Genomic DNA, 7,601 nt, shown 5'->3' with positions numbered 1-7,601 from the left:
TACTAAGGCAAATTTCATTAAACTGATATCTGCTGAGAATTATTTCCCAAAACCTGAGCTGTGCTAAGCTATTTTTTAAAAAAATATTTGTTAAACAAATTACCATGTGATTAAGCCATTAAAATTGGATTCGTACATAACACACATATAAGATAGTATTTATGCTTTCAAACACATCATGCAATTCTGTGTGGGAGTATACATCAAGTGGGATAAATATATAAACCAATAATGGGTATAAACCTCATTAAACTGCCAGAGGTGAGAATCTGTCTTAATTCTAATGCTTAATTCTCATTCTTGAGCCATTTTAAAGGAATTATCATTATTAGGGATGTCATGGATACTTATTAGGGCTATATGACCTCTATTTTCTTGATCTATAACTTAAGCTATAACTATGATTTGAAACCATAATAATGGAGTTCGCAGATCCTAAAATGAAATATTGTGATTTAACATAAGGAATGAACTGAAGTGGGATTAGGTACTATATAAAACAGTGGGAGATTGCATGTGTTTCTAAAAGGCAGAGGAAAATGAGATTATAGATTAGAGTCACAACATGGTTTTATTTATTTATTAAATATATCATTTTGCCATATAATGAGGAAGCTCAAAGACTTACAATAAAACATTAAAATTAAAAAAATAAAATTAAAAAATACATAAAATTAGCATTTAACCATAAATCTTCTTCCTTCAAATTAATTACAGTCTTTCAAGGAAATGTGCTAATCATTCTATAATCTTTTTAAAGAGAACATATATAACTAATTCTGACTTGAATTGTTCTCGTATTGTTTATAAGAGTTTAAAACTGTGATGACTGAACCTTACACTGATATAGAAGACATTTCCAAATACAATACTTCTCATAGCAATATATTAGGATTGCAAAGAAAAACAAGTCATCTCTGTTTTCAAGAACCTATTTGCTCAAGAGAACTAGTTTCTGCAGCAGTTAGTGCATAATAATTTTATTGAACTGACTTTCTAATTAACTAACTTTATGATGAAGCACTTTCAGCATGTTTATAGAAAGCTATGTGCTGTACCCACATATGACCACAAGAAGGAGCTCCAAATCCAGGTATTTTATAGTTAATCAAAGCAAACAATGAGGAAAAAAGAGCAAAGGAACTATAAAGTCAAAATATAACAAATTTGGGGAGCATAATAACCAATTATAATCTTTATCAACCCAAGTAGCATATCCTGAATATGAATTTAGTACATGTATGTTTTGCTACAAAGTTTTATTTGAAAATAAGGTGGTATGTGAACTGATTTTAATTTTGATGAAACAGTTTAACATGCAATTTGCAAAACATTGTCTTTAACATACCAGATTTTCTACTTCCAGGATAATAATCTAAAAAGAAATTGAGGAACTAGAGATGAAATATCCTCTCCTTTGCTTTTCATATTTACTTGAATGAAATTGAATTTTGGAACAATTAAAGGTGGTATCACTTCCTTTCTTAAAATATCAGTAATCAACATTTCTGAAGATTGAATTAGGATAGGCTGCAGTGTTAGTCTTTCATTCTTAAAGTTATATTTCTCTTTCAAATATATGTTGTTAATAAAAAGTAGCATTTCTATAATTCATACAAGAAAATTAGGAACACTCTTTTACCTCAGCTCATATGGTAGTGATGACATGAACATATCAATGACTTATTGGCAACTGTACGACATTGGTTATCTTTGCCTAATTCTGAATTTTCTCTTTTTTACTTCCCTTCTTCATTTACAATACTACCATTTGCAGAATGCACGAAGTGTGATCACATCTCACTTTTGTAACTGGAAACTGACCATGACTTTACCACACATCCAAATGATTGCTTATGAGACATTACAAAAGTACGGTTACAATTTCCAAGAGAACTATCAACTGTATTCATGGGACACTACTCTGGAAGCATATAGAAAGAAGAAATACTTCCAATGTAGGCAAAATTACCCCTACCACCACCAATAACGAAAGCCCCAGGGGCATACAGTACTTAATTTTCAAGATAACTTCAGGTAGTAATATTTAGTATTGGTACACACTGGTGCCAGAAAATCAACCCAGTTTCAAAGCAATTCTCAAAATTCACAATTATCATGAAGATTGCAACCTGGGTATACAGAATTATTCTGCTAATGAACTGTTGAGTTGTAAATTTATGCCGATATGAACAAAGTTGGGAGATGGTGGGAAAGGGTTCATTTCCAGTGCACTGCATATATGGGATAAACTTATTAATTGCAACTCCAACATATTAGGCTTTGGAAATTAGGATGTCAGGAAAGGGCTAATTTTTTGTATGCTAGATATGTATGCAGTGTGCCAGAATATTACTTTAATTAGAACTGAAATATTATTAAATCATGTTGAGTCTAGTGATAATCTAATATATCCTTTCTCAGAGCACTTGGGTGCGTAACTGTAGATTAATATATCTGAAGAAAGACATAACACTGCAAAGACAATATTAAGTGATATTTATTTATATTCAAAATTTTGAGATCACCCCTTTCCATCTACTTCAGATGACAAAATCTCGTCAAGAAAACTGCAAGGACCAGTCTAGAAAGTTGCCAGGAGTCAACACTGACTTGAAGGCATTGCAAAAAAAAAAAAAAAAAGAACCCACATAAAACAATAAAAAAATCAAAAGCCAAATCTAAAAGATAGCATCACCCAAGGAAAGAATCATCAATTTTCTCCCAACCCCAGGAAATAAAATAAAAACAGAACCGTTCCATGGGAGTTTCCTCTTCCCTGATGATATGGAAGAAATTTACTTTCCAACTTGTGACACCGGTGCCAGCCTTGTGAGGTAGTACAGACAGGAAGCACACCCGGATAAACTAACTGCATCTTTATTGTAAATCTTTCCAGTCTGAAAGTACATCTCTCACCCTTCACTCAAAAAATTAGGAAGGGTCCTGTCTGAGATGTTCACCATGCCCATATTCCTGCTGTAGGCTAAGCTGCAGTAAGAAATAGCAACTAGCAGCATTGAAAAAAGGATTTTTAATTGCCTTCTTTGATAAAGTTACTAAATTAATAGACGAAATGCTGCGGATATAGTATACTTAGACTTTAATATGACATTTGATAAAGTAGATCACAACCTATTTCTTGGTAAGATAGAACAATGTGGCATAGACAGTACCATGACTAGATGAATTTGCAGTTGGCTGACCAACTGCAGTGTGTGATCCTCAGTGGAACTACATCTACACGAGGGGTGTCAAACTGCCGGCCCGTGGGCCCGACACATCACGTGGGAGCCGCACCCACCCCATTGCCGGCAATGGCAAAACAGTCCCGATACATTGCACGATGTCACATGACGTCACGAGTTTGACATGTCTGATCTACATGAAGGGAAGCATGCAACAGAGTACCTCAAGGTTCTGTTTTGGGCCCAGAGCTTTTCAACATCTTCATAAATTACCTAGATGAGGGGACTGAAGGGGTGTTTAAATTTACAGATATCACCAAGCTGGGGAAAATTTCTAACACTTGGAAAATAGACTCACGATTCAGAAGGATCTTGACAACTTGAGCACTAGGTCCAATTAAATAAGATGCAGTTCAGTGGTGAGAAAAGTGAGGTCCTGCACTTATTTGGGAGGAAAACCAAATGCACAGGTACAGAATAGGTAGTATCTGGCTCAATAGTAATATGTTTCAGAAAGATCTAGGTGTCCTAGTGGACCACCACTTAAGTATGAGCTAGCAATGTACTGCAGCTGTCCAAAAGAGCCAATACACTCCTAGTCTGCATCAACAGTGGGATAGTATCAAGATCACAAGAAGTGATAGCACTACTCTGTACTGCACTAGTGAGGCCACACTTGGAATATTGCGTCCAGTTCTGGTCATGATACAAAAAAGAGGCTGAGGGTCTAGAAAGAGAGCAGAGAAGAACAGTAAAGAGATCTGCAGGCTACACTATATGAGGAATGTCTAAAGAAACTAGTATGTTTAACATAACAAAGAGAAGGCTTAGAGGGGACATGATAGCTGCCTTCCAATACTTGAAGGGCTGTCATGGGAAGGAGGGGGTTGATTTATCTGCAAAGCACCTGAGGACAGGAGAAGAAGTAATGGGTAGAAGCCAGAGGGAAATCCAATATGGAACTAAAGAAGAAACTTCCTTTAGGGCAGTGAGAACTATTAATCAGTAGAACTGCTTGCCTCCAGAAGTTGTAGGTACTTCATTGTTGGAGGATTTCAAGAAAAGATCGTCTGGCGGAAATGGCAAAGATTTCGGCTTTTTTAAAGGATCAAACGCAAGAGAAATTTCTTGCTGTTTGGGATAAATGGATAGAATTTATACAATTTAAATTGGATATAAAAAAATACCATCTTGCCTTTTTATAATATATATATATATATATATATATATATATATATATATATATATATATATATATATATATATATATATATGTTTTCTGAGGTTTTCGCGGGTATTTGTATATAGGTCTTTGGTTGTTCGGGTTTTCTCCCACGTAAAATTGGAAGTGTCTTGGCGACGTTTCGACGAAGTCCCATTCGTCATCTTCAGGCTGGTGCTTTCAGCTTCGTGCCTCGAGCAGCAGTGTGTGGTCTTGGCTGTTTCTTCCTTTTAACTGCCAGTGGAGGTATGAACTGATTGGGTGGGAGCTTGGCTGTGTTCTGATTGGGTGGAGGTGTGTTCTGATTGGTTAGGGGCTTGGCTGTGCTCTGATTGGCTGGGGGGTTGGCTGTGCTCTGATTGGCTGGGGGAGTGTTCTGTTTGGTTGTGCTCAGGTTAGTCTGAGTTGCAGAGGGATTCAAGATTTTGGGCTGCCCTGCCATTCCTTGGCTTCGCGTTCGTGGTCGTGCTTCCTCTTCATGGAGGGTGTCAGTTTGCTTCATGTATGGATTGGGGGGGTTTAAAGTGGCTAATGATGCAGCTGTGGTCTGGCTTCTGGTTTGTGGTCGTGCCTCATAGTCAGTGTGGCTTTGGGTTTGTTTTTTGCGTGGATGTTTGGTGGTGACCTCCTGTGTGGTTTTTGTGAGTGTGGGTCTGGTATCATTTTTTGTGTTAGGGAGTCGTTTGTCAATGAGGGCGGGTTTCCAAATGGCTGGTAGGCGGGAGGTATCATCTCTCTTGTTCATGCTGTGTGGGCGTTTTTCTATCTCGATGGCTTCTCTGATTATTCTGTTATTAAAATGTTCACTTTTGGCAATGGTTCTGGTATTTTTAAAGTCAATTTCATGTCCTGTGGCTTTAAGGTGTTGGACCAGGGAAGATGTTGGTTCCTCTTTTTTGACTGAGTTCTTATGTTCTTCAATGCGTGCACTTATTCTTCTGTTGGTTTGTCCGATGTATGTGGTGGGACAAGTGGTGCATGGGATTTCGTATACTCCTTGATTTTCTAATTCAATTTTATCTTTGGGGTTTCTAAGGATGGTGGATATTTTTCTGTTTGTGCAGAATGCTGTTTTGATGTTGTGTTTATGGAGGATCTTACTGATTCTGTCTGTGGTGCCTTTTATGTATGGGAGGAGGGCTTTGCCGTTTTCTTGTTCTTTGTCTTGGATTTTAGTGGGGGTTTCTTTTTGGATTAGGTTTGTAATCTTATTTCTATGGAATCCATTGGATGTTAGTACATTGGTGAGAGTGTGTAGTTCGGGTTTTAGGTGTTGTTCGTCAGCTAAGCGTTTTGTTCTGGAGATGAGTGTCTTGGCTACAGAGTTGATCTGTGCTGGGTGGTGGTGTGAGAGAGCGTGCAGATAGCGGTTTGTGTGTGTTTTCTTCTGGTAGATGGTGTGTCCTAGGGAGCCATTGGATTTCTTGTAGACTAAGACATCCAGGAAGGGAAGTTGGTTGTTAGCTTCTGTTTCCATGGTGAACTGTATTTTGGGGTGTAGGCTGTTGAGGTGTGTGAGGAAGTTGTCCAGTTTTTCTTTCCCATGTGGCCAGATTATGAAGGTGTCGTCTACGTATCTGAGCCAGAGTTTGGGTTTGTGATCCGATTTTTCTAGAGCTTGGGTTTCAAAGTGTTCCATGTAGAGGTTGGCAATGACAGGTGAGAGGGGTGATCCCATGGGTGCTCCTTCTGTTTGTTTGTATTTTTGTCCATTATAGATGAAGTATGTGTTGGATAGGCAGTGGTTGGTCAGATCTAAGATGTGTTTGGGGGGGTTATATTTGTTTTGGATAGCTGTCAAGGCTTCTTTGATAGGCACTTGGGTGAAGAGGGATATGACATCAAAGCTCACGAGTAGGTCGCTGGGCTGTAAGTTTTGTTTCTTTATGATCTCTATAAAGTGGAATGAGTTTTTTACGTGTGAGGTGATGGATTCTGCATAGGGCTGTAGTTGTTTGGCAAGAAATTTGGCTAGGTTTTGTAGAGGTGAGCCTATGGAGCTGACTATAGGTCTGAGTGGGGTTCCTTCCTTGTGTATCTTGGGGAGACCATAGAGTTTGGGGCATCTGGATGATTTCTCTCTGGGAATGATTCTTTGCTGGATCTCTTCGCTAATGGGGGAGGCTTTTATTTTGGATCTGGTGGTTTTTTCCAGGTAGGTGGTGGGATCTGTATTTAGGGGTTTGTATGTGGAGTCTTGGAGTAGGTTGGTTAATTTGGTTTGGTAGTCAGATGTGTTCATAACCACCGTGGCGTTGCCCTTGTCTGCTGGTAGGATTATTATGCTGGTGTCTTCTTTCAGGTTACGTAGTGCTGTCTGTTCCTCTTTGGGTAAGTTGCTTTTGGGTGGCTTGCTGGTACAGAGGATGTTGGTGATTTCGAGTCTGATTCTGTTAGCATCGTCGGGGTTGATTTTGGTCAGGCTGGTTTCAACTCCACATATAATGGTTTCAGTGGGGATGTGTTTGGGAGTGACTGCAAAGTTGAATCCTTTGGAAAGGACATTGGTTTCGGCTTTGGTGAGGATCCTATCTGAGATGTTATGCACTGTTTGTTTCATGTGTGGCTGTGAGGGAGGAGGGGTTTGTTTCTGGCGTTCTTGTAGTCTTCGGAGTTTGTTGGTGTGTGTATCTGTCTTGAGGGTGGTCTGTGTTTCGGCTCTCCAGACGGCGAGTTGTTTGGATTTGTCCCAAAGTGCGGGGTGGATCTTGTTGCTGAGTTTGAGGTGGAGTGTGAGGAGATCTTTGTTGATTCGGTCTAGGAGGAATCTTTTTGTGTGAAGTTCACCAAAGACCTACATACAAACACCCGCGAAAACCTCAGAAAACATATATATATATATATATATATATATATATATATATATATATATATATATATTTCCTAGTTTTAAACTTTTTTTTCCTTTTTACATATATATTTTCTAATTCCTTTTTAATTAAGCCTATATTCTGCTCTGGGAAGCTCAGGGGGGGAAGGGGGGTGTTTTTGGGGGGGTGGGGAAGGGGATGTTATGTTTAGTTTTTTGTGTATTTTGTATTTTTTGTTTTTGAATTGTTGTATTTTTTTCTGTTTTTCTGTCTTTTTGTCTTTTTTGTAAAAATTTATAAAAATGTTCAATTAAAAAAAAAAAATCGGACAACCATTTGTCCAGGATGGAATAAGGACCCATTTTGGATGAAGATTGGACT

The sequence above is a fragment of the Crotalus tigris genome, unplaced genomic scaffold, assembly GCF_016545835.1.
Source record: "Crotalus tigris isolate CLP2741 ecotype Arizona unplaced genomic scaffold, ASM1654583v1 scf7180000018015.536803, whole genome shotgun sequence".
NCBI lineage: Eukaryota > Metazoa > Chordata > Lepidosauria > Squamata > Viperidae > Crotalus > Crotalus tigris.
Note: the sequence above shows the minus strand (reverse complement) of the source record.